Here is a 26,427-nt window from a genome sequence, read left to right on the forward strand (position 1 = left end):
GGAAGGTGATAGATGTCTTTAACGCGTGACTGCCACCTTGTGGGCGTCTTGCCAACTGATGAGCAGGGAAAGTCAAACTTTATTGCTGGAAAAAACCCCGGAAAAATGGGCCAGAAATCTCTTGGGAGAACTGCTTGCCAAAAAGCAGCCGATACCTACTGCTCGAGTAACACGTGCTAGATATCAAAACTTTTCAACCCAGTGGCATACATTCTGGGAGCATCATTGTGAACAACTAATTTTTAAAATGGCAAAATATCAAGTGAATTTTACTAAAAAAGTATATCAGGGTATTTTTATTTTCTACTATCTGCTTTCGATGACCAGCTGATTCACAAGGGTCTCTAAAAGCTATGGTCTCTAAGATTTTCGATGAATATTTTATGACTTCATAGCTTTCTTTGCAAAATATTTTAAAGCTTCAAATTTTAAAAATCATGTTATTTTAGAAGTTTTAAACCATTCTGTTCATTATACTATACATTTAACGAATTTTCTGTCGGCTGCCATTAAATTTAAAATTTAATTTAAAACGGAAATGGTTAAACTTCTACTTATAGAAAAATATTTTTGTTGAAACCAAATATGTTTTTACAAAAGATGTGACTTTATAAGATAAAATCGTCCAGAATGGAAGGTTTATTTGTACTACAAAATACTTCTGTAATATATGCAATATCTCAGAAAATTATTCAATAAGAATTTCTCTGATTATACATTACGAAAGAATTTATTAAAGATAGCTCATAGTATCAAAAATTTAAAGTTCATAATTTATCAGAACATTTATTATCTCAACTGCATAAGATATTCTTTTCTCCTTAAATTCTCTCCTTTTTATTCTTTCTGCCTCTAATTCTTCCCTCATATTCTTCTCTCCTTTCTAATAAAGTTATAATAGGAAAACTCGAAATTTTCGCTTTATTTTTAATTACAACTTTAATAAAAATTATAAAAATATCACCTTAGGTTATAAAAATATCATTTTAGGTTAGAAGTCGTAACTGCTTCAATTTTAAGTCTGTTAGCCAAAAACTGGATTAAGGCGGCATCTATTTGGGAGAGGAAATGTATTGTATGCTAGAAGAAAATGTAATGAAATCTGCAAGTCCGCGAGATTCACGAAATGGATAGTAAGTAAGCAAATTTTCAAATTTTGTAAATTGTGGGTTAAGTAGCTGCAAAAATTAAATTTAATTGGCCAGATAAAATTTTTCGCACTCTCTCTTTTTTACTAAACGAAGAATAATAAATAACGACCGAGCATTCTGCTTTACCGTTTGCTTAATACTGTGTGATTGGATTATTGCGAATAGTAATATGGATATTGCGGTCAATTACAAAATGACTATCATGACCCATAAAGTGAAGGAAATACATTCCATCGTTAGAGATTGAAGCCAACAAAACTGTAACATCACTGCTACACCTTCCAAGAAAGCGAGCATCCACTTACTTCTCCAACGACCTCTCAAATTCATATCTGAAGTGCTCCCCAGAGAGATTTATTATTAAATCGGCCAAATAATCAGCATCTTCGACGACCTTTAATCACGATAAAAGCCGAAGGTAGATGTAGCCACCTTGAAAATCAACTAGGGAATGTTGCAAAGAGAATAGTATTTATTCCGCATCGAATGGGCTGCGTTATTCAATGAAAGGCAATTACATTGTCGAAAAAAGCTGACAGTTTTAACATCATCTTGGGACTCGTAACAGTTTCACCGTCGACAGCCTTAACTTGACATCAAAAGAACAATTATCCCAACCTTCTGATGTGCGTAGAAATTGGGGTCTTGACTCAAGGGACAACAAATGATTATCTGTAATAGCACTTACTTTAATAAGATGATCAAAAAGTGCTTTCAGCGCATTATTGCAAAAATGTAGTAACGATAAATATAAATAAAATGTAAATTTTTGCGAAATGGCAAAGTCCTAGACTAGCTATTTCTTATAGCATAACTTGAACAACATAGCATGTTTTGTGATTCGAAGTATACTGATGTAAAGCGAGGATGCGTTTTGACCGATTAATACCAGTATTTGTGACATATCTAGATAGTGTGCCTCAATTTTGAGAATAAAGGATGTCCCAAAATTAACGCAAGATTTAAATTTGCCATTATTTGTGCATTAAAGTGGGGACAACCCTTCTCGTGAAACATAAATTGAAGTTGCTTCCAAATTTGCTTTTTTATGGGCCGCTGATTTGTAAAATAATATTGCACACACACAAGCACGCGAGCGCCCAGAACAACTGGCGCAAACCAGAATATATGATTAGGGGCATATTAATTTGAACATTTATGATTAATTATACAATTGGAATTCTAATATATCGTAAAAACTATCTTTTAAACTTATATTTTACCTTTTTCTTTACGGTATAATAAACTAGTGACCATTGTTTTTTATTTTAAAGTGAACTGCTTTTCTGAAAATTGAAAGACCATTGCAATTTACTACAAATGTAACATTGAAAACAACAAAATTTCTTTCTAAATAATTTTATGAGCTCTGCTGAAAGACTGTTTAAAAGGTTCTTCCGTAGAGTGTAGGTATACACAGACCATTTGACTGGAATAACAGTTTTAAATGCCATTTACCTAATTACAACTCACGCTATGAAAAGAGCGACCTAGTTTCGTGAGACCAATTTCCGAAGGAAGTTGTCACTTAAGTGCAGCAAACTTTTTTTTTGAATATCTCAATAGGTAGAGATTTCTGAGCTTAAATGGCTTTCTTTCCATTCAGTGCTATTTATGTTAATTTTTTACTGACTTTTCTTCAACTCTTAATGCCTTTTTGACGAATTAATTCAACTGAATGATGCATAGTTAATTAGTGTTAAGATTTGAGTACAAAAATTTGGTATTTTAAAAGCTGAAGGATAATCCAGTAATTTTCCGAGTTCTAAAATCGAAAAATGAAAGCATTTAACATTGGAACTACTGGAACAATCAAAATGATTGATTGGTTTCTGGTAGAATCTGTGTTCATGTCGATCTCTGGTAGTCCTAGAAATTAATTAGAATTACCTGGAAAGTAAGGGTAGAATTATTTTTTCTTTGGTTTTTCGGCGTTTATTTGTTTTTATTTTATTTTATACAGAAATAATGGTGCAAATGAATATGCTGAAGAAATGAAATCAATTGATTTGAAATTCCAAATACATGGGAAACGAAATGCACTGTCGTTTCACTGTGCATTGTTTTGCACTGTGCTGTTGAGTGATATTCTTTATCCTTCTGTAAGATGCACATTAAGTTTCGAAATAAAATTGACACAAGGCACGTGAAGAACATGTGAACGTCTATGGAATTCATTCTTAAAATTAAACAGTTTTTTAAAATACACTAAAATCAATGAACTAAAAAGCAGATAAAAAAGAATTAATCTTTTTTTTTTTAAATTTGCAGTCTACGATTATGAATGTTTTGTTGTTCTGAAGTTCGTTTGATACAAGATAACATGATGATAAAGGCAAAATGTGAAAAACGAGGTAGATAAAATTTGGTGCAAAAGTTTAGCATCTAAAATGCAGATTCATTCAAATTTGGAACCAAATCTGTCAGAGAGGTGAATGTCTAACGATCTGAATTTTTATAAACTTGCAAATACGATAACTCAAAATGCAAGAATTTAAAACAATGGAACTCTGTATGTAACCTGGTGACAGCCGTGTTAGTCTCAAATTTGGTTTAAATCGGTTCGAAATAAGTGTCTGAAGCATTAATTCGATTTTCGAATGCATGTGTATTCACTAAATTCCAGAGATTCATCAATAAAAAAATATCTTCAAAGATCACACGCTAGGTTCATGCCAACGATCGAAATTTTGTAGCTATTGTTGGCCAATGCCATACAATTAACACACAAGTGCCGTTGTTTTTAATTATACAATGAAGAACAGATCTTTCATGTGTGGAACTTTGAAAATAAAAACCTGAGCACTCGGGGCATTCACAGCTTTGTCTGTCTGCAATTTTATGCGAGTGAAGGGAATGATGCTTTTATTAGAGAGTATGATGGAAAGTTTTTTGGAGACCACTCTCACTGATTATGTCGTCGACATTTTTTAGAATATCATTGGTTTTGAGATTGACAGAGAAAGTGCAAGAGAAAATCAACAGATAATTATAATCCTCCTACTTTCCCTTTTATTTTCGGACTGGCAGATGGAACGTGGACTGGCAGAACGTGGGAAGTCTTAAAAATTCGAATGTCCCTTTAAAAAGATTCTAGATTTCCTTTAAGCGAAAGAATCATATTTTATTCCAAGTATTTATTTGAAAGCAAGAACTTTCAGATATTCTTTTTTCTGGCTCGTATTTTGCTTTACTTAAAATCATGCTTTTAGCAAGAAACATTACATTTATTCCTTTTAACCATTAACGGAGAAATGTTTCACTTTTATTTTCTTTTGCTTCTGAGTTCCACGGAAAAGCGATAAAATCGGACAGGTGAATTTGAATGCAAGGCCAAACAGCGTCCTTTGAAGAGCCTATCGATTTAAACACGACAAAGAACAAATGTTTTCCTTAATCGAAAGAGCTCCTTTCTGGCAGTGGATGAGCCTTCACTTCTTTGGACATCTTTTGTGCTATCTACAAAGTACTTGGCTTGTCCCCCCCCCCCCCGCCCACTTTGTGTTTGAATTTCCAGACGTAATATAGAGATTTTAACACGTAGAATATTATTTTTCCATTATTAATACCGAACTTTTATCTAGTTCAAAGGAAATCAGCAGATTCTTAATGGATTTTCTTGTAAGTTCATACAAAATGTCGTTGATAAACGAAAAATCGTTTTCGTAATGTAATTCCTCTTCTTTTTGAATTATTGCATCCGAAATTATAATTTATTATTATTGAGTTACTGATATAATAAGCACTTAAATACTGAGTGGTGCTTAACATCTAGTAATAATAAATTCCATATATTATTTAAACATGGAAAAACAGACAGACAATATCCTTTAAGCTGATTTCGTTCAACATTTGATAGAAATATATAATTTTGGTATAGGGATCACGTGCGAGTTTCGTCTTTCTAACTTGTGCTTTTGAGTTATCGTGTCCAATCAAGCAGATATCGATCTAAATATGTCTTGTTTGTTTTTAAAGCGATTTAAGGCGTGGGGATTCATTAAAATCAATAGGCCGAATGACTTCAGTACTTTATCTTTGAATACAAGAATTCATAATAAAAAAAAACATAATTTTTTTTTTGTAATTTGACATAAGTAAATTAAAATAATAGATAGCATTAATAGTTTTGAATATTTAATTGTATCTTCTCCAAGAATTTCAATTTGAAATTTATTAAATTAAGTTTTAAATTGGCGATTTTCTCTCCATTTCTGAAATTATAAAAATCTGTTCTGATTTCTTTAAGGTTTAATTTCCTAGATATTGCATATCTAATGATATTTAATAGTGTCCGTAAAGTAAAGACTTGAAAAAAAAATACTAATCCGGTACAAGCTTAAACGGCAGTAATCGCTTTCTGAAACGAAGGTTTTTGCGACATGTGAAAGTTTCGATTTTACCGACAAAACCTACGAAAATAATCAAGACCAAGTGTTAAATTTCATCGATTTAAATCTTTGTGTTTTTGTGCTATCGCCTTTACATGCATACGAAAGTCAATTTCTCGATGCACAGATGATCTATCTGTCGACAAATTTCGTTCAAAATTTATAAGAATAAGCTTAAAATGCTAAAACAGTGAACCAAATTTTATCAACCCAAGTTGTTACGTTTCTGAATTGCCGCATTTGTATGCATGTGAAAGTACAGATCGACAGATGGTAAACCCCTTGACGGATTTGGTTCCGAATTTGGTACGTTTCTAAATTACGGTAAATGTAATAAACCGGGGATTGTATATAATTACCGGTGATTATTCATAACCATAGGTTTAATCACATTTCCCGTGGCATCTACACTTTAGACGCTAAGCCAGTGTAGCAAATTTTATCGAGTCAACTTTATAATTTTACGTTTTATGATTATCATTTTCATTTGTACTTTGGCATCTAAGTAGACAAATTTCCTGTAGAAGAGCTCAAAATTTGATTGAAATTTACCACTTTGAAGTTAAGACTACATAATATATTTTATATGTCTGGTTCAAAGCATTTTTAGAATCATCATGCTCACAGGTACAGAGACAACAAAATCATGATACCAAAAATGACCTGCGTAAACTTTTTGACAATCACATCAAAATGCTGTACTCATTACTCACAAACAATCAGCGAGTTTTAATTAGTTCTCTTTAATGAAATATTCACCTGCGTGCTTATAAATTTTATAAACTAAAAAAATGTATTATTACCGTTAAAGATAAGTAATGAAAGCATGATTTTTCTCACTATTATGATAAATGTTTAATTTTAAAATTTAATATATTTTCAGAGTACTATATAGTATCATATTAATGCACCCTAAATTTTTTTAAATAATTACTTTTTAATGAATTTATATTAATAGTGTTAAATATGTGATAATCAAAATTGCTCATTAGAATATCAATTATGAGATTCTAATAAGCAAAACCCATTGAAAGAAAGAAGCTAGGCTTTATCGTATATAAAGATTCAGCAAATAGTATTTCTTCCCTTTATTTTAAGTCTGAAGAGTTTCAGAAATAATTTTTATTTTGAAAAAAAAAAAAAAGAAATCGACTGAATCAGGAAAACACACAAGATTGTTTTGCCAAGAGATTTTCGAGAGCTTATTTCATAACGTAGCGCCATTTACCAGATGTCACTGCTCAACTTATGTATAAGATCGCTCAACACCTGGTGATAGTAATTAATTTGTTTTTCAATCTAAAGTTTCCAGATTTAATATAATATGGTTTTCAGAAGAAAAATGTGGTTGGGTATGCCATACAAAAAAAAGTTCTTAGAATAGATCTATTTCAAAACATTTTGGACCAGGTGTTTTACCGAAACTAAACCAGAAATAATCTACACCAATTACAAGAAAGAACTTCATTCAAGCCTAATGCCGGCGTATTACTTTTGCTTGCATTGAGAGAAACCGCAACGCTCACCACTTTCGATCGACGGAACACGGCGTGACGTAATCATTGTTTTTCCCGCGAAATCCAACGTGAAAGACCATCGTCGCGTGACGACAGCCGTTACTATCAAAACGTCCGTCTTTTGTTTATAGTGGTGAGGGGAGTTCTCTGGCCTTGGGATGAAGTTTTTTTTTTTGGGGGGGGGAGCCACACGACAGCAAATTCATGTGCAGCTGGAAGGCTCGCGCTGCGAGTGCGAGGTTCAATTAAAAACAAACACTCCAGAAAGAGTGCTCGTGTGGATTGGCATCTTCCGATTCTATATTGTAAGGCACAGAAACTCAAAGTTCGATATTCGGATTTGATATTTTTTCTTCAGCTCCCAAACTTAATTGTGTAGAATACTATTTATTTTATTCCTACGAAGTGAAAGTAAATATCAGTGTTTTATGGATCAACGACGTCCTCTGTTGGTATGTTATTTGTTTTCAAATTTATTTTGTTGTTATTAAATTTGTGACGTTTACTGCAAAGAGCTTCGTAATTTATGCAGGGCTTTATTCCATTCTAATTTTAATTTATTTCATGTTTACGATTGGAAGACATATAAGAAGGTCGAATTTCAAATATTGTTCATGTGAATCAGAGGACAAATTCATCAAAGCTTAGCTATTCCCTTTTTAAATTTCTTGCAAATTTTTCAACCGAAAATTTCTGTCGAATTACGAAATTTATTTCCTGTCCGTCAGATCCCTTTCGCCGTCGTGCGAGTGTTTCAACGATGATTAAAGTTTGATATGAGAAAACAGACAAAATCAGTTCATCTTCACTTAAATGTTTATCTACCAAACGAGTATTTGAAAACTTTAAAAGATTTAAAAAAAAAAAAAATTCTAACTGACATGTTGTTCTAAGTCACAGTTTACGAACTTCAAAGGTTATTAAAAAGATCATTAATTTCAAAAACAATCGAGTGTTTTTAAAATTAAATTAAATAATTAATTTATAAATACGCCAGAGATATCTGACTTTTGTACAATTAAACTACTCGAAGATCCAAGCTATATATATATGTAAGCATTATTTTATGTGAAGCAGAATGTAGTTTTGAAGACATAGATGATGGCTTTTTACATTTTTAAATTCTTTTTAATCCATCGGGAAAGCATAATTATTTACAAGCAGAGATGCGGATAAAGCAGCGTCCGCCACAGCGCATTGCAAAAGCAGAAGTCGGGAAGAACGGAGAAATAAATTATCCCTCGTCATATATAACATGAGATATGGATAGGGAAAATATTTTTTTTACAGTGATAATATATTATTAAGATTCTGATAGGGATTTCTGACGCATGGCAATCACATGTAAAGGAAACACAGGGATCTTTTAAAAAGAATGTATTTACTGGACATTTTTTACCCCTTCCCTCTGAGCGTGTGAAAGTGTTGGCGTTTAGCCGATTCAGCAATTTTACACATCTCTCTTGAATTAATTAAGTAGAGAAAGTGGAATTGGATCACGAAATAAGAGAATATTTTAGAATAAAGTTACTATGGGCTAAATTAAGATAAAACCTTGGAAATTAATTAAATTGAAATTAAAGTTTTTATATATATATATAATATAATATGTAGAACAACTAAAATTCAGTTCGCTGAAATGCCAATATCATGCTAAATCTTTAAAGTATTCTACCGGAAAGTTATACAAGTTGCACTATATTTTTTGGCTTTGAAGTTATGAAGAAAAATATTTGCATCGATTTGTGCTCACACATCTAAAAATAATTTACAATATATTTTGTTAAGATATTCAAAATATTTACTTCTAATTTTAATATAATGTGTAAATAATACATTGCACATATTCTGCAAGTTACTTTCAAGATAACTATGTATATTATATGCAAAAAAAATAAAGGAAATTTTGAGATTTTAAAGAAATAAAAACTTTTTAGTATAATTTCTAATGGACTGCATCTAAAAATAATTTCCTAATTAGTCGAACTCCAGCTTCACTTTAACTTCTGAATTTTCTGGTCTTTTACTTTCCAACAGTAAATGTTATAGTCTGTCGAACCGAGAAATTGTGTCGGCAGATTCTTTTCTGAAATTATATTAGTTCAAAATGCTTTCTGAATCTGTCTGCTTTACTGTCTTCCTAGTCGGTATGCTTCGCTGCGTTCTACATTACTTTGACAAAAAAAATCTTGAGAAAAAAAATAGATTATTTCCTTAAAATCATAAAAAATAAAGAAATTTAATTAATTTTGCTTACTCAATTGTTAAATCAATTTAATTGTTGAAAAATTCAATGTCTTCTTTTCCTTAAATAAATAAATATAATATAATATAAATAAATAATAATAATATAAATAATAAATATATATTATATTTATTAATATAAATAAATAAATATTTTACATATATTTAATATATTGTTCTTCCTTTTTACATATACTTTATTAATTTTCGATATTATTATTTTTGATTATATTTTCCTATATTATATTTCCCGTACAAAGCATATATAAAAATTAATACTCTATATTAATATTTGTTTTAATTATTAATTTTAGTCATAATTTTTATTAGAACTTTATAAAATTCTCTGCTTTCGTATGGTTTAATTTCACGAGACTACGTTTTTTTTTATATATGCTTTGTGAATCTTCCCTTGCGCCGTACATCATTTAGGGTAGGCGCAAAAAACCAGTGAGGATTTGCAAATCATTAGTAGCCTTCTGTGGCTCCAAATTATTTTCCTTTTCGCCAATTTCTGGCTGGCACGCGCCATCGATACGTGCAGATCATGCAGTGCATGACGGCACAGAGTTAAAAAAGCTTTTTTTTCATATTACTAGCTTATTTCATATTTCATATCCATGCTTGTGAAGACGAAATTTTGTGATTAATTTTCCACCCCTTTCCTGATTTATTAGACATTCTAACCAGTTGTGTTTTTATGATATTATATTAATATTTTCAGTGCTTAATTATCATTTTAGCGATTCATTGAATTCAACTTTGTTATGTAAGAGGGGCTTCATTTCATAATGAATTTGAGAATATTTTTTTAAATATTCACTTATATTTAGTCTTTAATTTATATTTTATTATAAAGAATGGAAAATGATTAGAAAAGCTAGTATAATACATTGATTTAAATGTGTTTACCAAAATTGTTTGCACGAAACTTATCTACTTCTTACATTTCCTTTCTTATACTAACGCAAATAGGCGTTCCTCAGTAATTTTTGGATTGGTAAACAGCAAGTTTTTTTATGTTTTGTTTTTCTTCACAAGATAGTATAATTTTATTCGTATATTGCAGAAAAGAAATGGTTTAATTACATACGCGAAGTTATAACTGAAGTGAATTGTAATTATTTGGGATTTTTTATTCGGATTATTTTATTGATTTTTAGCTCCAAACCAGATACTATTCAAAAAGAAAATCTATTTATACTGAGTTTAAATGCATGAGAACCCAAAATGAGAAATTTAGTTGGATATTAACTTACCTTGTCAGTTCTGAAGAGAAACGGTTGATAATAATTATTCATTAACACATTCGGTCACGGTGTTGATTTCTAGACCACGGGGGATCCCTAAGTAGGGCAACTATAAAATATTCATTGCAAGGTGAGTGCAGATTAGCCATGGCCCATTTTTGCGTTCCCTGCTGCAGCCGAGAGATGATAGCATAAAGGTCTGCAATCAAAAAGACAGACTTCGTTCTTCGGAATGATTCTCTCAACAGTGAAAGTCGCGTAAAGCGCTCTTCAGAATTCTGTTTCATTTGTGGTTATTCCCTCGACTCTCATTCTACCATCTTTTACTGACTTTTACACATAAAATGTGAAGTGACATGAGACAAGCTAAAAATTGCATTAGTTCGCAACAATGAGTTGTATTTTTTAATTAAAAATGTAGGCAGTCAAATACAGTCACGAGTTTGTAAGGTATGGTTAGCTGTAATGAATTTCTAAGTAAAAGTAGCAGGCATTAAACTCAAAATTTTATTAATATAAAACTAGAATAACGATAAGTAAACGCAACTTGTGGAAAAAGTTTAGCCACTATTAAGATTTAATCATTATTATAATTAAAAGTTTATGAAGTACGCACTGTCTCTCACTATCGCTTAAAATGTAACACATTTTGCGTTCTTTTAAACTGAAAAGTAAATCATTAAAGTACAAATGCTCCTAAACAAGAGAAGTTTGCACGAATGGACCTTTTGAGTAATTTGAATTTTTGCGCTAAACAATTATGGTTCCAAAAAGTCGAAAAAAGTGAGCATTGGAAGCCAATAACTATGTTAAATTTCTGTACATAGATTTATTAAACAATAAGTGCTCAACATGACATCCATTACGCGGTATAAGCCTTACAAAAGCACATTTGATACCTGAATACAGCGGGTCTGGTTGGATACCTCTGCGACCGAGGCTGTGGTGGTCTGGTCGTAAGGTCTCGGTTTCAGAATTGGAGTATACCAGATCCGAGGCCCCAATTGCAACGATGAAGCACAGTGTAGGTGGTTCTGGTCCACGTTAAATCCATCGGCCCCAAATGTCCTCCCGCTGGTGTGGTGCGGAAATTTGGAGAGGGGTTGTCAGCTCAGGTGTTATCTTCGTCATCTGAACGCGGTTCAAAATTACGAGGTTCGTTCCAAAATAGCCACAGTGTTGCTTTAGAAACGGTATATTAATATAATAAACTCCTTGTGACCTGCCAATTGACATCTTTGAATTCTGATGGCAAAAATCTATTAGTGAAGTATGGTGATCATGCAACCTCGACTTATCAATCGATCTTCTCTACAATTATTCACGAGGAATGCTCTTTATAAACTTACAATGTTGAAAATCACCATCCAACGATTCGGTATAGATTATTCGGGTTGTAACCCAGAGATGCCTTTAATCTACGAGTTCTACAAATTTTCTATTTTTATTTTGAACTAAAAATTAACCTGTTTGTAATTTTTATCTAATTTATCTTTAAAAGTAAACAGACATTCGGACAAGATTTGTGGAAGCTGGTTTAAAAATTTCCTTTTGAAAAGGCTCCGGTTTGAGAAATTGAAAAGTGTTAACCAGAGAAGAAATGATGTAGTTTTTTGATCCTTGAACATTTTGTTAGGTAGATATTTTCAATGGGCCACAGGCGTTGAAATTCCTAGGTATACAGCAATGATGGACGCCACATTACTCTTGAACAGGGCGCTGAAATTGACTAAAACGACTTTGTCCTCATGCGAGTATTGGGAAATCTTTATGCGGTGAAAAGTTGGCTTCATCATTCTACATGACATTAAATAGTAGTGGTTGTTCCTATTCAATTTTTATTAGATTCGATAAGAAATGATTCGCTATTGATTGAATGACTGTAATTTGTAAAAAGACGAATGCTAAAGAATGTCGCTATTCCCTATTAATAACACAGATGCCATATTTTATTTTACACGCTATATGGCATTTTTTTACTCCTTTGTCAAGGATTGCATGCCATTTCGTGCATGTTGTGGCGATTTCGGTCCACAGTAATCCCTAAAAAGGGAAAATGAAACGTGCTTTTTCCCTATCCGATGGGATTTCATTCAGTAGATAAAAATACAGCCGATTGAGTATAAAAATCAATAAATAGCCAACAATAATTTAAAATGAATCTGAAATTACTTTTATGCGTTATATTTTATATGTTGAATCCGTATCATCAAGTGTTCGTAAAATATGTGTAATGCAATAAATAATTAAAAATCAGAAAGATTGTTTATTTGAAATGAAATGTATATTATAGAAATGTATATTCGATACAAATATTCATTCAAACTATCTGGTTTTAAGACGCGTTATGCTACTTTTAATATTCGTAATCAGAAGTGGATCCTTTTGTCGCCTTAAAATATTTCCCCGTGTGAAGTTCCTGATAGATCGTACATAAAAAGAAAAAATCAGAAATTGACAAGAAAGAACTAGACTGATTTGACGAAGACGCATTGCTGCTGATATCGAAGGAAGAATGCACGTGCATCGAGGCAACTATATGTATCAAAGTCCCATTTACATCATTTTACTTTAAATTTCGCTTCAGAGCTCTTTATCAATGTTTCGTAATTTTTTTTTAAGAAGGGGGAAAATGCGGTGTCTCTTCGTTGTTATTCGTGTAAACTGTAAATTTGTATGATTATTCTTTGATAAAGAGTTTTTGATGCTTTAACGAGCTAGTAATGCTCCTTCCTCGTATAATGGCCCTTAAAGTTATTATATACATCAATTAATTACATTTTTTTTCTTTCTTTTAACCATTAGTATCAAAGTTTTCGTCTCTTCACGAATGATTAGCAAAATGCCATAAAATGCTCTCATGGATAAAAATGATTAATTTAGAATTCTTCCAGAGACCATGTCATAGACGCAGTTAACCCCCCCCCCCTCTCAGGATCCAACTTCATGCTAAAAAATCTAAATTCCATTTATATTTTGTGCAATTTTGTATATAACAACATATATAATAACTACGAAAAATTACTTTGTTAACTATGTGTTACAATAATATGTTACAAGCATGCATCGTATAGTTATTTTCTCAATATTTTGTGAGTCAATGTTTTTACAATCCCTTTTCCACTACATATCCTATAAATGCTCAAGAAGTTCTTTAAATTCCTATTCCCCGTAAAAGCCATATATTGCTGTAATATTCTTTTATCACCCTGATAACGAAATCATTGGTTTATTCGATAAATCTGTTGAAAATAAATAGTTTTTTTTTCTTTTTTAAACGAGAGGCTATTTTGACACTAAATATTATAGAAAAAAAATAGAAGTAGTTTAACTAATGAAATAAAGATATGAATATTTATTTATTTGATTTGTTTGATTTGAGTATATGATCTGAACATTTTAGTTTTTCGAAAAATTATAGGTATGACATTCTGCAATCCGTCAAAACAGTGAAAATGCAAGAAAAGTCTTTTTAAAAACTTAACACTGATAGAAAATTGGAAATTTTTTAATTATCTGTTAATTAAAATGCAAACATTGACCCTTGAAATGAAGTTATCATCCTTATATAAAAAGTTATTGGTTGCTAATTTAAATTTTTATATGCTAATATTTAACACCACACATAGCATGTTTGTAATACATTTTGGAATCGGTTTTCGACTTATTGGCTGATGTGCTAGAGCTTTGAAATTTTATCTAGTTGAATGTTCTCTACGACAATATTATTTTTACCTTTTTAAAACTCAGGTAAGATTAACTAAAAATTTTTAGTTTTAATTCTATGCAAGAGGCGCCATCTAATAATGTTTTCAAGATAAAAGGATAAAATTCCATTATATTTTTAATAAAGAATTATAAATTTCAGATCAGAAGAAAATAATAAAAATAATTAGAAACTATTTAAAAATACTTTTATTAGTGAATTAAAATATAGAAAATATTTTTTCAAAATCAAAGATGTAAACTTTGAATCATTGAATGAAGCTGGTAAGGTCTTTGTTTTGGCATCCAGTTTTAGTAAAGATCTGTGTATGCCGGATTGTTGCATTAAAATCTGATGTTGAGAATTTACCGCTCTTTTCCGGTGTGGTGCGGAAGTTTAGTGAGAGATGCGCCAGCCAAGCTGTCATCCTTACGATCTGATCATGACTCACAATTATGTGAACAGCTTCAAAATAGCCTCTGTATTACCTCAAAGTGGGAAATTAATTATAGTTATATTGAAGTCAATATAAGCAGCATTTAGATTTAAGCAATCATAAATATCTCAAGATTTCTTATTAAAAATTGAAATATGTTATAAATGAGGATGAATTCCAATTTTCTTCTTTTTTTTTAGTTAATATAATTATACTTTTTATGTATTAATTTTATCTCCAGAAATTTACTATAAGAAACAATCAACTTTTGAGAACACTAAAAAAAGTAATTTTGGAAATTTCTTTTATTATTTATAAGGTAAGATCTTTGAAAGTAAAAATTTCGAGAAAAAGGAAGAAAAGTTATATAACCACTGCAGATTGCATCATTTTATTCTTTTCCCACTAAATATTGATTGGTTGTCTTTGATATTTTACCTATAATCTACAAAAAGAAACTTCATAATGACATGCAGGAATTTTTTTCTTTGAATTCAACTCCAATTCTCCAGACTAATGAGTTCATTGCGCCCGAGTCTTTGGCCATTACACTGGTTTTCACGCATTTGCCATTGCAGGCAGTTTGCTCAAAACAGTTTTTCCGAAGAAAATTGGGCCCAGAGTCATTTGTCTCCTGTAGGCAGGTGAAACTCCAATTACCTTCTGTTTCAAACACCTGACAGTTTAAAAATAGTCGCAAATCTAAAGTGGGACAAACCCACACAACTTCATAATGACATGCTCTGTCTATCTGTGTCTGTGCTCTGTTAATATACCTGAACTAAAGTTCTGATAGTGGGAATTTTTATAATACGTTATATTTTCAATTTAATTACTATTATCACCTTTGGAAAATTATATAATTTTTTTAATCTCAGAAATGGCAACATTTTAAATTTTTCTGCCACTGAGTGGTAAAATAAAAACTACATTTCTACTTTGGTGGGATTTTATTACTTAAAACCTTTTTCTTCCAGTCGAGTTGTTATATGGCAGAATAACTGCCTTTGAATTCAAGCAGAATTAACTTTCACAAAGAGTTTGTAGGGTTTGTTTTATCGTGGTATGTTGAACAGAATCGACAGGCATCTTAGATCTCGAATCATTTGGCTTCAAAATTTCAGATATGTCTGTAATTTTGTTGCCAACTTGTATGAAATTTATATATCCCTTGCTTATTGCATTTTTAATTAATCGCTTCATTTTATGCGAATAAAACACCAGCTGAAAGGGAAGCAATAGATGGATTTGGTTCAAAATATGGTACAGATATATTAGAATTTTGTTGTCAAAATATATGCCATTCTTCTAGTTTATTGTATCATCGTATTTACATGAACTGGACATTTACATTTTTAATAGAGCTATGAATCCCTAGGACTGGTCTCTATTAGGAAAGTTCAAGCAATCAAAGAACAAAGTATATGTTGTTATTGTTTGAATTGTCCAGAGAAGAATAACTTGTCATTCCTATGGATCACGAATGCCTTCAGAGCAATATGGGCTCCGTAAAGGACATAGTACGATCGATCAAATTCTATTCTTTGTTCAAATGGTTAAGGATGCGCTTAATATGAAGCCTACCAGACATGACATGGCCGTTTTCCTTGACCTAACGAAAGATTTCGACAAAGTCTGGAAAAACAAGCTACTAGTGAAATACGTTTCTGAATTTAATATTAGAGGTTTCGCTGTTTTGTGGATTTCTGATTTTCTCAAGAATAGATCTTTTAGAGTCAAGTATCAAAACACTTTATTTGGAAATTATAGAACATATCAGGGCATCCCTCAGGGATCAGTCTTTAGCCCCATTATCTTTTCACTATTTATGACTGGGATGGAAAAGGTTATCCCGCCCTCCCTCACAGAGCATATGTAGGACAATTAAAATAACATGGCTATGATGTCTGAAAATTCTACGGAATCATAGACATGAAGGTATTTAAAGGATTTAAATGAAATTAAATACAGCCAATATTCTGGGTTCACCAGCTAGTCGGCAAAGGTGATTAGTTTTCATTAAAGCCAAAAGAAAAAGAAAAAAACCAATTTGTGCAATTTTTATTATTTTTGTAAACAAAATATATCTACTAAAAAAAGAATCAAAGAAAGAAAAGTGCCTTAAAGAGCTCGCTGTTTCGCTGATAAATAAATTCAAATGCCGGCGTCCTGGCATAGGAGTAGCGCGTCTTCCCCGTGATCTGGGCGTCCTGGGTTCGAGTCCCGGTTTGGGCATGGTTGTTCTTCCGTTGTTCTATCTGTGAGATGTGTGAATGCGCCCTCCTGTAAAAAGGGGGTTGTGCAAGCGAATGAGTGATGAGTGAGTAGCAAAGTCGTTCTCTTGGCCCTAGTTGGCGCTACTATAAAAACAAGAGACGCTCCCCCACCGGCTTAAATTGCTGTCTTCGTAACAGCGGGTTTGTTCATGGCAAGTGCCACAAGAAACAACAACAACAACATAAATTCAAATTTTACCAATATGTTGCAACGAATCGAAAACGCCAACACCGTAGCGGCCCAGCAACATATCTTAACTTTGAGGTAGGAGGATCGTAGGTTCCTGAACGATATCCTCAGAAGATTTGTCATGAACGAGGTCTTGATATACATTGATGGGACAATAGGCTGTGGGCCATTTCTATCAAAAATTTAATCAAAATCTTCAATTTTTGTGTAAGGATCTGTGTTTTATCTTCCAGTTCTTTGCATTTTTGTGTTATGGTGCACACAGAGATAAGACAGATGAATACAATTCTTAAGTGTTTTATGTAACCCAGGAAAGGAGGAGGGGGGAGAAAAAATGTGGATATTCATCCAATTCTTGAGTCGACTTTTTTTATAACGATTGCAATATTTTCTATCTTTTATACCTAGTATTAGAAAAAGTAATAACAGTGCAAGAATTAATAAAAGAAACTTTATGTATTGCAAATGGCGTACGCAACTTTACCTACCTTCGCACTTTCAGAATAACCTTTTGGCTAATTAGCATTCAAGTCTTCTGCATATACGCAGACAGAATTAATAGTTTCTCTTTTTCTTTGAAACATTTTTTCCCTGCCGAGGCAATGACTCAGGGATTGCGTGCGAAGTGGAAAGACGTCTGGGAGATCGATTCTATTTATATATTCTTGGTATTTGCCTTTTTATGAGATCTTTTCCGGTTTGCGAGCCATTACCGAGAAGGAAGTGTTGTTTCCTCTGAATATTCAGGATCAAGGGATTTGATCTCATGTGACAGGACTCGGATATTCGTCAAGGTATTGACCATTGATTCTCTCTTTTTCCGCGTATCTATCATCGCTTTCTCTTCGTGCATTCTACGAAATGTCAATTTATCGATTTTTTTTTTTTTTTTGCTACAGAATTAAATGATGACACGTGCAGAGCCATTTTCTTTTGTTCGGTGAACTCTAGAATATCATTTTACATTGATAGTGTATTTTGGAAGCTTATTTTTGTAACCTTAATACTATGGTTGGATATTGGAATATTTGTTATATTTTCATACAAAATCTTGCAATGCATGTTGCAGAATTTTCATATTCGGTAAAAGAATTCGCTTGAGAATATTTCTATATAAAAAGGAAATGACAATGAAGAATAGATTTCCTAACATTCCCTCTACCTCCCCCCCTTCCCAGTCTACCTTTTTCATTTACTTTAAGAAAAGGGCAGGTTTGAAATAACTTGGTTTAGATGAATAAGATGAATATAAAGCATGCATGTGAAATTTAATGGAAATAATCAAAATATATACTGTTATATACATAATGTAAACACATATTTTTGAAGCAGTATCGTGGTTGAAGAGAGAGAAAACACTTTGAATTTTTAAATTCCGCTTTTATTCCATCCTGGGAGACAAAAGAGCGACTGTGAGATTCCGATAGGGATTTCTTTACACTTGTCGATTTAGGTAAGGGAATTATAGGGATCCTTTAAAAGAATTTGTTTAAATCGACAAATTTTTATCCCTTCACTCGGAGCGTGGGAACTTGTCGATTTCAGCAATTTTACAGAGCTTCTAATGCATTAATTAAACAATAAAAGATGGAATTGGATCAGGAAATAAGAGAACAGTTTAGAATGAAGTTAATATGGGCTAAATTGAGATAAAAATCAGAAAAGTAATTATGATTTAATTTAGATTTAGAGATATTATTGCATATATATATATTCACTGCTATATTCAGTTATTATTTTGAAATAATAATTCGTTTGAAAATCAAGCCTTCAGTTTTGCTGAAGAAAAATAAAATCGAATAACTAAAATTGGGAGGAGAGAATAGAGTACATATGTAATTATTTTACCATATTCAATATGGGAATAATGAGTTGCTTTAAATCTATAGTTTTTGGTTTTAAAAAATTATCCATGAATACTGCCTGCTAAAATGTTGCGTAAAAATTGAAATATAACTTTCACTAACTCAATTACGTAAACAAGTTCAATGTCTTTCCTGTAGATATAAAATTGTTATGTAGAAATCAATTAGATTTCTCAGGCTGATAATAAGGGATAAATGTAATTTTTGATAACTTATTGAAAACCATATTGACAATATTTTTATTCTGAATTTGGTTTTGTTTGTAATCATGTACTGATTAATTTAATTAAACGTTGATTGCCAATGGGTAACGCCAATCTCCAATGAATTTGAGAAGAGGATTGACAGCAAGATTCCATAATTTTTTTGTTGATGAATTGTAATTTAAAGTTTAGAAAGTGGAGAATAATAAAAAATTAAAAATAATGATTTATGAATTTATTGGAAACTGAAATATTCATTAAATAAAAAAATCTGGAGGTAAAAAAATTGTAAAGGTGTGAGGTGTTGGGAAAAAGAAAATGGATAAGAGATATATAAGATTATAGTTCCAGTTTACTTAAAGTAATTTGAACTTAGATTTTTACATTTTGGCTTCGATCCTCAGATTTTAGACAAAAATGCTACTTTTTAGTGAACTAATAAAAGCGAGATTCTAAAATTTTTTTTAAAATATTACTTTCGTTCGTGAATGTTTGTTGATCTTAAGGCCTTGGAGAGAGCTATAAGAAGATAATTTCGAAACCCCTTAGAAAGGACACCAGGAAAAACTACTTTGAAACTTTAAGGATTGGTCAAGCATACGGAAACAAATTACTTTTTTATGATAGGTCTAAAATGCGTTTAAGAGGGGGTGGGGTTGATATGTTTTCAGAAAATTTTGCCATTAAATTAAGCAAATGAAAACAGTGCTCCAAATAAAGGATATTGCCCAGATTAAATTGAATAAAATTTATACTAGTACAATAAAGTTACACACAGAACGTAGAGATCTTGTCGTTTAGGGGGATAGGGATGTCGTTTAGGGATGTAGACTTACAGAGCAGACTGTTCTGGTACCTTCTTCATTTCCTAACCTTGTTTAGGTAACCATAAAAACTATAGTCACGGAGGCGTGTGTTGGTGTTGTATCATGTGCATTTTAGCATGTACTACTTTCATGTACACGAAGTATACAAAAAAAAATTATGGTAATGGTAAAAAATATTTGAACTCGAGCTTTTGCCGAATTCCACATTTCAAAGCACTTCCAGTTCAAAAAACAGAATTTTAGAATCATGTATTACTGTAAGCCTGTGAACATTATAACTTACAAACATCTTGAGTTAGAAGGAAGTACATGTCTTTATACCAAATTTGTAGATTTGTCAAATTTTGAATGATGTCTGGCTGTTGAAATATAAGTTATCACTATAACTACAAAATTAAGAGAGCTGGTTGGATAAAATTTGGTATACAGATGTAATATCTAAAGTATAAATATGTGTTAAATTTTGGACCATATCCATCAAAAAGATTGACCGTCTGTCGATCTGTACTTTCACAAGCATGTTAATGCAATGACTTAAATGCTGCATGATATTTGGTATGTGATCTTGTGATTACAACTGTATTTCCGAGTTAAAATTGAATTTCAGTCTTAGGTGGAGAAAACATCCAAATTACATATTTGATTTCCTGGATCTTGTGTAGTTACCAGTAATTAAAAATCACACGATATTAAACTTTTCGTAATTATTGTTCGTTTAATGGCATACGGTTAATTATTAATCGTATTATTAATCACATTATTATTATTGGAGAGTATGCTAGAAAGTTTCGAGGCAACTACTGTCGCTGGTTTTGCTAAATTTTTTGACATGGAATTTCATTTAGTCCATCTCGCCTTTGCGCTTCTGACCCTATGTTCAGTTGTAAAAACTTATTTACTTCCTAATGCCTGACCAACCTTTTAAATCTGTAAACAACTTTTTGGAACATCTTGTAATTTTAAATCACTTGACGCGAGAAACACCTTAACCTACTGCACATTCTTCAGTTTTACATCCCATCAACGTATTTCAAGTTCTCATGCACCGCGGATCTTCTATGGATACCGTTCTGAAGCCTGCGCTCTTTCCATTTCGTAGTTGAGACGTGTCCGTTGGGCCGCCACTGTATTGATGATTTCATTTCAATGCAACATAGCAAACCTGCTAGCAAAATATAGATTTATCAGTGAAGCGGCGAGGTGTTTTTTATAATGCTTTTTTTTTTCTTTTTTCGTAGATATATTTCGTTTACAAAAGTAATTAGAATAGCAAAATTTTTGCTGTTTTAATTTTATTAGAAACTAGTTTGCTGATCTTTGATTCGCCAAAAATATTGGCTATATTTAATTTCGTTTAAATCCTTTTGATATATCTTCATGTTCATGAATTTGTGAAATTGCCTGATATTAAAGCCGTGTTATTTTAATTGTCTTATATACTCTGGTCTAACTCTCTTTACTAAAGCAGACCTGTCCAGAGCACCATTCTCTATTACAAACAAAAATGTCCATTTTGTGTATTCTCCATCTTTCGCTTTATTACAACTTGTTTCGATAAATTTTATTACAACTTTGCTTTTTTGGTCTTATGAATTATTCATTATATTATGAATTATTATTAAAACAGTAAAAAAGTTTGTATATAATCTATTGCTAGAAATTAAGCAAAAATATATATTTTTTAAATTGTCAAAATTCAGGGGAAATTCGCTTGACTGTTAAATTAATATAATCAAAAAGACAATTTTATAAATTTACGATGACAGTAAAATCTTGTTCATGTTATTACATTTTTGGAAATTATAGAAGAAATTGGAAAAATTTCGCTTAATTTTTAATGAATTAAAATTTAAAAATATTTGGTACGAAGTACACATTTCTATCCTCCAAAATATGTATGTATCAAGCTTGATAGCTCTAGGTAAAAAGACCTGGCCTGTAGCACACGCACGCACATGCACACTCACATACACAGACGCGCGCGCGCGGTACTGAAGGTGTACAGTTTTAACAAAAGGACATTTATTGCAATTTTAATGTGCCTTAAGAAAACTAAGATTATGCTTTATAGAGGACGGATGTATTTGTCAACAAACTTTTAATTTGCAGAGTCCAGTGTATGGTGATATAATTAGAAGTCGAAGCATGTAGAATGAATAAAAAGTTTATTAAATTAAACATAAGGTCAAATTAACATAAGCACGCAAGGTTCAGATGTGAATACATATAATAAATGGTTTTAATCGTTTAAAATACCATTGACAGCCCAATGTCATTTACAAAAATCTAAGAGGTTCAAATATGAAGATTCAAATCTTAATTAAAACAAAGTTTTAATTCAATACTTTTATAAGTGAGATTTTTTGCTTGCTTATTGAAACTGTGTTAAAGAATCCCACATTACGAAAGAATAAAAATTTGTACATACATTTATAATAAAACTCACTGATTTATTTTTCTGATATTGTTTCTATGAAAGAAAGAATGAAATAATTTCATCAATATCCCTTAAATTTTCAGAGTAGAAGCGTCTCTAGGTTAGGCAGTGGTTAATAATTAAGGAACAGAGTGATAAGGAATAATTTTAATTGAGATTAATAAAATACACAGCTGTCTTTCATTTACTTCATAAAACTAAAAACGAAATAAAATATTTTTGAGAGCTTTGTAAAAATTAATTTAAAATTTTGAATAAACATGAATCAAAAAAGTTTACATTTTACATTTTTGCTGTCATCGCACAAGTCTCAGTTAAATACATGCGTATATACCTTAATTCATAAATATTACATTTTCATACATAAATTTATATAATTTAAAAAATTTAAACCAATGAGATAATAAGTATTTACACTAACTACATTTAAATGATAAAAAAAGATTATTTTATATTAAAAAATAACTTTTAACAATTTGTGTATTTTCTTGTTTCCCCCATTTTTCTTTGCATTTGTACCTGCGTCTTTCATATTTGAAATTTCTTCCACTATCCATTTTGTACTGACTTACGTTTGTGTAAGCCTTTTGGTATACTTGTAGCCACACAAGGGGTTTATACATCGAGAATAAAATAATAATAATAAAAAAAATATCTTTGCTAGATTTTTTATTTCTTCAACACCAATATGGATATTGATGCATTTAAAAACTTCTTCCTTTCATTAATGTTTTATTATAACGAGTCATTCGGTGTGTTGTTCTGGCGTCTGGTCTATTCCAGAGATATGCGAGTCTATAGAAAGAAAAGTGTGTTAATTGTTACGCTTTCGTGTTGCAATTTGATCGAAGTCTCGGCAAGCGGCTCGCGTGTCTCGGCCGACACACTTGCACCTTTTATGGAGTTAAAGAACTCTTCGAGGCGTCCACAAAGAAAGTCGTTTACTGGGTTTGTGGAGAAAATCAATTCTTGTTACCTGCTTTCTTCTCTTTTCTTTTTTTCCTTTATTGAAAGGAGATCGGTTCCTGTTTCGAGAAAACTTGGTCAACGCGGGATGACGTCAACACAACTGTTACAGCTTAGATGAAAATCTTCCACTACATCAAAGGAAAGAATTGATATGGAAAACGGACTGAATTGGAAGATCCTGATATAGCGTCAAGTGTTCGGAGCTCGATCGTAGAAATATCTCTTTACCTAAAATCAACATTGATTTATATATTATTTCGACTATGGAAATTCGATGCAAGTGAGAAAAAAAAAGTTTAGCTCTAGTTTTTGTCCACCAATAACAATATCGAGTTATTACGAGTTAGTTCGCACAACAACAACAAATCCTGCGTCAGATCAATATTAGTTCAAATAAAAGAAAGCATCGATCATTTATGAGTTTAAAAGTTGACCTTTATACTTAAAAAAAAATTAAGCAGCCCATAGGAAATTTCAAAATCTTCATAAAATCTTATAATCAAACTATTTATAAAATTTGGTAAAGAAAATGTAATAAATTTTAATTAAATAAAATAAAATTTCAGAATTTTTGAATGCTTTTATTAAATTTAATTTCAATTTACAGCAGCTGCAACTTAATTGGATCACTTCGGGAATAGAGGGTTTTGATAATATTAAACGACTGATAACAATAATCGAATTAGGTGAAATCAACCTATATTTTTATATCAAGGAAAAAAAAATAGATAAACAGTCATTTCAAGTTTAGATATAATTTCTCAAAAATATTATTAAAAATCGATTTATTGTTATTTATAGACAATCATTCTTTAATTGTTCGCTTATAAATAGTGCGTATTTATATATTTTCTTTTTACACATTTCTGAAAAATTATTCCGGGTTTCCAAATATAAAGTGCTCGATTTATCGACTCCAATTAATCTCAATTGGAGATCGCGCATCTCCTTGTAGATAGTCACCATATTTCCTGGATTTTACTCCTTGTGACTTTTGGTTCTAGTGTTATCTGAAAGATGTTGTTTACATAGAAAAGACTGATATCTACCCTCTTAGGGAATCACATCGATAAATCAACGTTGATTTGTTGCTTTCTGTGTCAGAATATGTAATCCAAAGGAGTATCACTCTTACTGATCCTTTATATTTTCAAAATTGCTCGCAAATCAGAGTAATTGCCCCTCCCCCCTCCCTATTTTTTTTCGCCTTTAGCTAACAGATTGATTCATGACTTCTCTGGAACACGTTTTATCGAAGTGTTTTAGACTATAAAGAAAAACTGTAATTTTTTAAGGCATTTTTTTGGACATACTAAGATATTGAAATTCGAATTGGCTATTTGAAAGTGACGTGAAGTTAAATGTTTTGCTAATGTAGCTGATTATAATGTTTGTTGCTATACTACTTACGCACATATTAATCATTATATTTGGTTTTGGAAGCTGGGAGGTAAAAAAGGGGAAAGTGTTATTTGCATTGTCTAAAGACTTCTGTATATCCTAATCCAGCCGTGATCAGATTGCAGATTTAGAGAGAAAAATGTTCTCCTTTTTTGAAATCTGTCACTCGAATCGTGTAACTCGCGCATCCGGCCCACTTCTCCGTGGTGGTGGATATCCGACACGTAGGGGGTCTGACGATCGATGGTTACTTTGGGTGTGTCCAGTAGGTCAAAAGGTGGACGCCCTCTTGGTCAGAGGAGGAAGTGATTTTCATACTCCGCTCCGATGACTTTCGCAGTCGTTTGTCATCCATTTTCAGAACCCCCGGTGTTGCCCCGGGCTGTAATGAATCCGGAAGTTGCGACGCAAGTAGAGTGATTCAGATTTGCCGAAGGAGATTTAAATGCTTCGAACTTAGGAGAGTCATTTTGATTAAAAATTCAAGAAGAGAAAGAATCCTAGTACGCTGGATGGTTAAAATGACTGTCTCCATACGACTGGAGAGAATTTTTTAATTATAATATTAAAAGGCGGAAACTAATTTTATAAACAAAAACACTAACATAAAACCATTAAGCACTGATTTAAATACTCTAAATAAACTGTATTCAAAATTTTTCTTTCGTATGATATTTATTGTAACGCAATTTCTCTTTCATTGCTTTTAGCATTTCGCGCTATTTTCTTTGTTTGGACACCAGACTTCGCATTGTTTTTACATTGATACGTTGGTGATAATAAAACAAGTGGTACTGGGTTTTTTTTTCCAAAATTTTTCTCACATACTTTGTAATAAACTTGTCATGCCTGTGAAGAACACCTTGCATGGTATTGGCATACAGTAGTTACGAAATATTAACTTCTGGGTGAATTTAGCATTTTTACTGAATCTGTCGTGTCATCCTTGAAGAATTATTTAGCATTTATATTAGAAGAATTATTTAGCATTATTATTATCGATTTAGCTTGTATTAATAGTATCCAAACATCAAATTTATATTTTGAACACATTTTTATTCACCGATTGAAACAAAAAATCGACACAAAACAGCACATATAGTCACAAAACCCATACCAAATTTCATATATTTCAGTTGGTTGTCGGTTAAGTTTATTGAGTTTTTGAACTATCGCATTTACAATTTTCTGAAAGTAGACACCGACAGACAATCAACCCGTCGCCAATTTGGTTTTGGCACAAAATTTGATAGGTGTCTATACATTGGATGTTAAATCTGTATACCGAATTTTATCTATCTTGCTCTCTTTATTTTGTAATTATTTGAGCAGCCGGACTTCCTGTAAACAGATTTTACACAAAATTTGATAGGAATAGGCCAATGTGGAGTAAAGATAGTTTGCCAAACTTCAACCGTCAAGCATAAAGCGTTTTTGAGTTATTTTTGTCACAGACAGACAGTCAGATATTTTCTAAAAATGTGTTTTTCGAACTTAGGGAGGTCTAAAATGTGAAGATTCGTCAAAATCTCGAGTTCAAATTTTTTGACGATAACTGCACTTT

At 31.7% G+C, this 26,427-nt stretch overlaps 1 protein-coding gene across 6 annotated transcripts in view; it reads left to right on the forward strand.

Moving 5' to 3' along the window:
• The window catches only part of LOC129984522 (cadherin-86C-like), an 88,302-nt gene that overhangs the window by 10,639 nt on the left and 51,236 nt on the right, over positions 1-26,427 (forward strand). For 2 of the 6 annotated variants that reach the window (XM_056094418.1, XM_056094416.1), the window contains exon 1: positions 7,338-7,511. The exons of 3 other annotated variants lie outside the window; for them this stretch is intronic. The gene's annotated coding sequence lies outside the window, so the exon portion shown is untranslated. Of the gene's footprint in view, positions 1-7,337; positions 7,512-17,863; positions 17,956-26,427 lie in introns of those variants that run through there. One more of the 6 variants, XM_056094419.1, reaches the window with a different exon arrangement.

Source organism: Argiope bruennichi, chromosome 9 (assembly GCF_947563725.1).
Source record: "Argiope bruennichi chromosome 9, qqArgBrue1.1, whole genome shotgun sequence".
Lineage (NCBI taxonomy): Eukaryota > Metazoa > Arthropoda > Arachnida > Araneae > Araneidae > Argiope > Argiope bruennichi.